Genomic DNA, 6,468 nt, shown 5'->3' on the forward strand with positions numbered 1-6,468 from the left:
GGTTCTTGAACTTTCATTGATGCAGTGACTCTTCACTTGGACAGTGAAGAGTTGTAGTTTCTTTTAAAACAGTTTAAAACTAGCACACAACTAAAAAAGATCCACATACTTCTCATGCAAGCTGATCCCTTTTTTCCACAGCTAGGAATGGCAGGATGCTATGTCACTATTTTCAAAAACAAGACAACCTGAAGCTACATAAATGGATGCCCTCTGCAGTGTCCACAGGTCCGGCCTCACAGAGCACGCCCTGAGCTACGGCCCATCCAGAAGGCATCTTCCTCACAGCCTCAACGCCAAGCAAAGAGCATCAAGAGCTTGTCTTGGTTGTTGGTTCTTTTTACAAACTATAGATATGTGCAGTTGAGAACTCAGGATTTCTAGCCAATAACCAAATAGTTAACGCCACCTTACCGATTACAAAAAAAGAGAGAGAAAATGCCAGAAACATCTTTAGATGCCTTGTACACCAACACCAAAGTGCACAGGGTGAGGAGCACATGAGAGCCTTGTCATTTTAAAAATGTTTGGGAATATGTATAACTTTGATACAGTTTCTGGGTGCTCTGGCCACTTCATGTAAACCACTGACAATTTCTAGAGCACTTTGAGAGACTACATATGATCATGATCCAATTGTATAATTAATTAATTCTACCGAGGACAACAGACACCTCTCCAATAAAAGCTGTGTCAGTTACGGCATTCCCCTACACTGAACTATTCACAAAGAGACAGATAAGCTGATTTTTTATTCCTCCTCCTCCTCCTCCTCCTCCTCCTCCTGTTCTTCTTCTTCTTCCTCCTCTTTCACCTCTTCTTCTTCCACCTTTTTTCTGGCAACTTTAGCAAGATCCTTTGCACCATTAAACTTGCCTTTAGATTTATAGTCAGCGACATCTTTCTCATACTTCTTCAGTTTTGCAACTTTATCGTTGTAAGGCTGCTTTTCACTGTCACTTAAGTGATGTCACATCTCACCCAGCTGCTTTGCCACATCTCCAATAGAAATCCCAGGATTTGTGAATTTGATCTTGGGGCAGAATTCCAAGCAGAAAAGGAAAAATCCACAAGGTGGCCTTTTGAGTCCTTCTTCTTGCCTCCCTTAGCTGTTCCATGAGCCTTTCATTTCCCAGTCATAGTGTACTTTATCTGATCTTGCCATTTCATCAAATTAAATTTCTCTTCCACCTTGCAGAGCACTTCTTAGAAAATTCTGCAAAATTTACTGGAACTTCTGGGTTTTTCTTCTTATGCTCCTCTCTGCATGTCTGCACAAAGAAGGCATAAGCAGACGTCTTTCCTTTTGGCTTCTTGGGATCGCCTTCAGCCATTCTGACTGTATTGTTCGCTAGCCTAGGCAGGGCCTAATTAGCTTTACTATTGCTAGGTAGAAATTGCATCTCTTTTTTTTGTATCCTATTGGCAAAGCTTAACAGATGTTTATGATCTTGCATATATATTTCTTCTTTATAGGCATCAAGACATTTTTGATCAGTAAAGTGATGAATATAAAGGTAAATTTAGTAGCAGTCTGAAGATTGTGTAAAATTTGTAAAATACAAATAGACTGAGAGCAGAAATAAGTATATTTGATTAAAACATAAGGTAGTATTTGTGCCATGCCAACATGGCCATGGGTGAACCTGAGTGGGGGTGGGGTGATGGTGAAGGATTAGAGAAGACAGACAAGAGAATAAAGCTGGGGCTAGGTAAGATGCTGCCCTCTGATTAGAGAGACAATGCCACGGCCTGCAAGCCAAGTCTTTATTTTATAACCAGATTCTGGAAGCAAAGTAAGGGTGTAATCAAGATGTTTACAATGTTCTCGTGGGCTTCAAATCTATTCAATTACATGCACCTGATCAATCTTTGTTTACTTGCTGCACCTCCCACAGCCTATATTTCTTAGCCACATGGGACCACAGGTTTGGACCATAAGGTCAAGCTTACAACTATGGCCTTTGGCAATAATTGTTCTGGGTCCTCCATGTGGCTTTGCCACAAGAGGATCGTGCCCTCTCATTAAGCCAAGGCTTGAACCTGTCCAAATGCTGTAGCCACTTTTCACAAATATTGAATTGTTGGTATTAACTCAGGGGCTGTCCCTGGTGGTCAGTGCACTCTCACAGTGGGAGTGCCACTCAGCTGACTGATGGGTGCCAAACTCTGAGCCTCCCCCACTCTGTGGCAGTGTGTTACCAAGTGGCAGTGGCAGGCGCAGCAGAGCCAGGATGAGTGGGACTGGCATGGCCCCAGGCACTAGCTTGGGTTCCTTCCTGGCCCACCTGCAACTTTGTGTACTACAACATCCGTCGGGTGATGTCATTTTCAGCTTGATCACGGAGAGGTCCTGAATTGCAAGAGCTGCAGGCTAGGCTAAGGGACCTGCCAGTGCATGAATTTGTGCACTGGGCCTCTAGTTTTTTTTTTAATATTTTTATTTTTTTTATAAGATCTCATTAGCATGTTTAATTTTACAATTCAATCCTTTGTATTAGTTCAATCATAGATTAGTTTAGCATGTATTGAAATAACATTAACAATACATATGCATTTGTACATGACTTCTTTGCCTTAATGTTATCCTGATGACATTCATCCATAGACATCTATTCCTGTATTATTCACTTCTGCTTCCTCCACATATATGTAGAGAAAGAAAAATTTTCAGTTTCATTCTTCAGAACTGTCTTTGTTTTTTAAATATCTCCATGAAATATTAGAGATTCTTTATAAATATTCAGAACAAACATAATGGGAATTTTATTGTAACTTAGAGTGAATCTATATATCAATTGGTGACATCTTAATACCAAATTTTACAAGTGATGGGTGTGGTACATCTCTCCATGAATTTAAGTATTTCTTTAATGTCTTACACATATGTTGATGCTAAATGGTTGTGTTATATTTTGGCTTCTAGCTTTTGTTGCATATATAACATTAGATATTTTTGTTGCTATATTGATCTTGAAACCTGCAACCTTGCTAAATTCACTTAAACAATTTGATATAAACTGGTATTAGTTGAATATATAATTGAATTCTTTGAAGTTTCTTTTTTAATGTTATCTAGGTCTTTTCTGTTGTTTTATGTTAGAAATAAATATTTATTATCAAGTTACCTTACTTGACAAAAGTTAATACTAAAATAAGATTTATTCACATTTAAAAAGAAAGATAAATAAAATTTATATAAAAATATTTATGTCCTGAGATTTAAAAAAAATAGGGAAAATACTTATTTCTAACCAATTAAATTATTATTTATTTTTAATTTCTTTGTTTTAAAGTTCATTTCATTAAACATTTGTTGAACTCCTACTAAGAGGAGCTGAAATGCAGACTATTCATAGGACAGATTATTCATAGGACAGAGGGATATGGATGAGAGAGGAATACATTATTCAGACCATTTGAAAGGCCAGGACAGTGGTTGGGCGGGCTGTTGCCAGGCTCCAGTCTCCGAATGGGAACATGGTGCTCCCAGCAACTCACATGTTATCTGATGGCCGCTGTTCCTCGTGCAGCAGGAAGCAGGATCAGGACTGGCTGGAGAGAGCGCCTTGCATCCTGTTCCCAGGGCCTCCTGGAATGACAGGAGGAAGGACAGGAAAGCACAGGCTCTCCTTCCCAGCCTGCTTCTCCGCATGGAGTTTTGAGTCACCCTTGGGAAACTGTCAGCAGACTCCACCAGAGCATCTGGAAACTTCCCTGGGTTGTCCTGACCATGCATCAGAGCAAGTGTGCCCCAGGGGCTGGCCTGATTTCCTTTTAAGGGAGGCTTAGTGTGGAGTCTCCTGGGGTAGAAAAGATGGGACAGTATCCTCATGTTTGCTTTTGATAATTTCTAGCAGAGGTTTCTGGGAAATTTCTGCTCTGGATTCATTGCAGGAGCCTCCTTCACCTGGAAAGGATGGAGGTGCAGGGAAGAGAGAGGATATCTAGGCTTGCAGGAATGACACATCCTTTTACTTCTGAGCTGAGCTGATCAATTTAGTGAGCAGACATGCTAATCAACTGCCTTGTAAAAAGAGCAAGATGTTTATGAAACTCTAATGTATTTTCACCATACTGTTCTTCCCCTAGCAGGCATCCTGGACTATGAACTCAGCCAGAAGCCCAATTAGATTATTTTGATGAATAAATTATTTAAGATATGCAAAGCTCCTAGAGCAAAGAACTATAATTTTTACTAATGCATTTTATTCAAAATTTAAACAAATGGAACTATATCAAAATAAAAAGTTTCTGCACAGAAAAGGAAATAAGCAACAAAATGTAGAGAAAACTCACGATATGGAAAAACATATTTGCCAATGATACATCTGATAAGGGGCAAATTAAAATGGCAGTGAGATGCCACTTCACACCTGCCAAATGGTTATGATCAATAAATCAACAAACAACAAGTGCTGGCAATGCTGTGGAGAAAAACGAATCCTTGTGCACTGCTGCTGGGGATGCAGACTGGTTTAACCACAATGAAAAACAGTGCAGTTTCCTCAAAAAGTTAAAAATGGAACTTCTAGGTGACCCAGTGACCCCTCTTCTAGGACTATATTCTAAGAAACACCAATAAAAAATAACATATGTTCTTCTATGTTCATAGCAGCATTATTTACAATAGTTAAGATCTGTAAACATCCCAACTGCCCATTCTATCTAATAAAAAACTAATATGCAAATTGACCATAATTCCAACACACAAGATGGCTGCCCCCATGTGTACACAAGATGGCCACCCCCATATGGACACAAGATAGCCACCATAAGATAGCCAGCAGGGGAGAGCAGTTAGGGGTGATGGGGCTGTTAGGGGAGGGTAGTTGGGAATTATCAGGACTGCAAGGCATAGCAATTAGGGGGGACCAGGCATGCAGGAGGGGGCAGTTGGGGGTGACCAGGACTGCAGGGGAGGGCAGTTAGGGGCAAACAGGCTGGCAGGGGAGTAGTTAGAGGGTTATCAGGCTGGCAGACAGAAGCAGTTAGGGGCAATCAGGCACACAGGCAGGTGAGCAGTTGGGAGCCAGCAGTCCTGGATTGTAAGAGAAATGTCCCACCAGGATTGGGCCTAAACTGGCAGTTGGACATCCCTCGAGGTGTCCCAGATTGGAGAGGGTGCAGGCTGAGCTGACAGACACACACACCCCTGTCCTTTCTTTCCCCCATGCACAAATTTCATGCACCAGGCCTCTAGTCAGTAGATAAGTGGATAAAAAAGCTGTGGTACATTTACACAGTGGAATAATACAAAAAAGCATCTTCCCTGGCTAGTGTGACCCAGTGGTTGAGCATTGTCCTATGAACCAGAAAGTCATGTTTTGATTCCTAGTCAAGGCATATGCTCAGATTGGGTGTGCGATGTGTAGTAGGCAGCCATTCAATGATTCTCTCCCATCATTGATGTGTCTAACTCCCTCACTCTCCTTTCCTCTCTGAAATCAATACAAACATATTTTTAAAAAGTTGGTTCAACTCTAGTGCAACTTTCAATGGAATTTGAACATTAAATTATGGACTTGCTCAAAAAAGTTAAGTAAGTGTGTCATGCATCTTAAAATGCATGCTTAAGGCGTGGTCTGTTAATGTTAACTCATTTTTTAAGGTTACAGGTAGGTTAACGATCTGTGGGGGGGAAAATCAATGAAAATATTTCAGGGAGACAATCTATTATATAAAATAGGCTTTACATGTTATTTAAAATGAAGTTCTCCTCTCGAAAAAAAAAAAGTCTTACTTTGTTAAGCAGGAGTCTATTGAATTGTCATCCTCAGACATTCCTCTGCAAGTTATAAAATGACTCAAAAGCACAACAAAAGATATGAGAAGGAAAATGGCCTATACCTGACTCCCTGCCTTACAAAACACACCTCTTTTGATGTTATTGTATCTCTTGTGACTAGGCTAGAACACTTTTCTTATCGCTTTGCCTATATTGTATACAGAGTTGAAGGTTGAGAAGCAATTTTTATAGTTCTGCTGATAGGGATAATCTTTTCCATGATGTGCTGATCTCAAAAACCTGGTATCCCAAGGGCTGAATTTGGAAAGATGTAAATCGGTTTCCTAACATTCCGTTTTGCAATGAGTAAATTAATAACTTGACATTTCACAGCTGTTTTAAAGGCTGTGCTTTAAAGAATGAAATATCAATCACAAATATACATACACCCGGAAATGTCAAATCCCACCCAAATGAATACCACCGCAAATTAGCAGCAGGTCACATTGTTCTGCTGTCTTTCACCTGTGATTCATGGCCTTCCTTTCCAGGTTAAGAGTTTCCCTGGAGAGGCTTACACCTATTTTATACCTCATGAAAAAGATGTGTGGTGAGCCGCTTTAATAACAGGACATAGTATCCAAATGCTAAGCCTCTGTGTAAGAGGCAATGCGGTACAGTAAAAAGAGATTAGGCCAGGAGTCAAAATACCTGCCCTGAATTCCCAAGACTGTGCTTTA

General features: G+C 40.3%; 1 pseudogene; it reads right to left on the minus strand.

Annotated features, from left to right (window-relative positions):
* Positions 1 to 736: 736 nt before the first annotated feature.
* LOC118729417 lies at positions 737 to 1,789 on the minus strand (annotated as a pseudogene).
* Between the last annotated feature and the right edge of the window lie 4,679 nt (positions 1,790 to 6,468).

The sequence above is a fragment of the Pipistrellus kuhlii genome, unplaced genomic scaffold, assembly GCF_014108245.1.
Source record: "Pipistrellus kuhlii isolate mPipKuh1 unplaced genomic scaffold, mPipKuh1.p scaffold_m20_p_3, whole genome shotgun sequence".
In the NCBI taxonomy this organism is placed as follows: Eukaryota; Metazoa; Chordata; class Mammalia; order Chiroptera; family Vespertilionidae; genus Pipistrellus; species Pipistrellus kuhlii.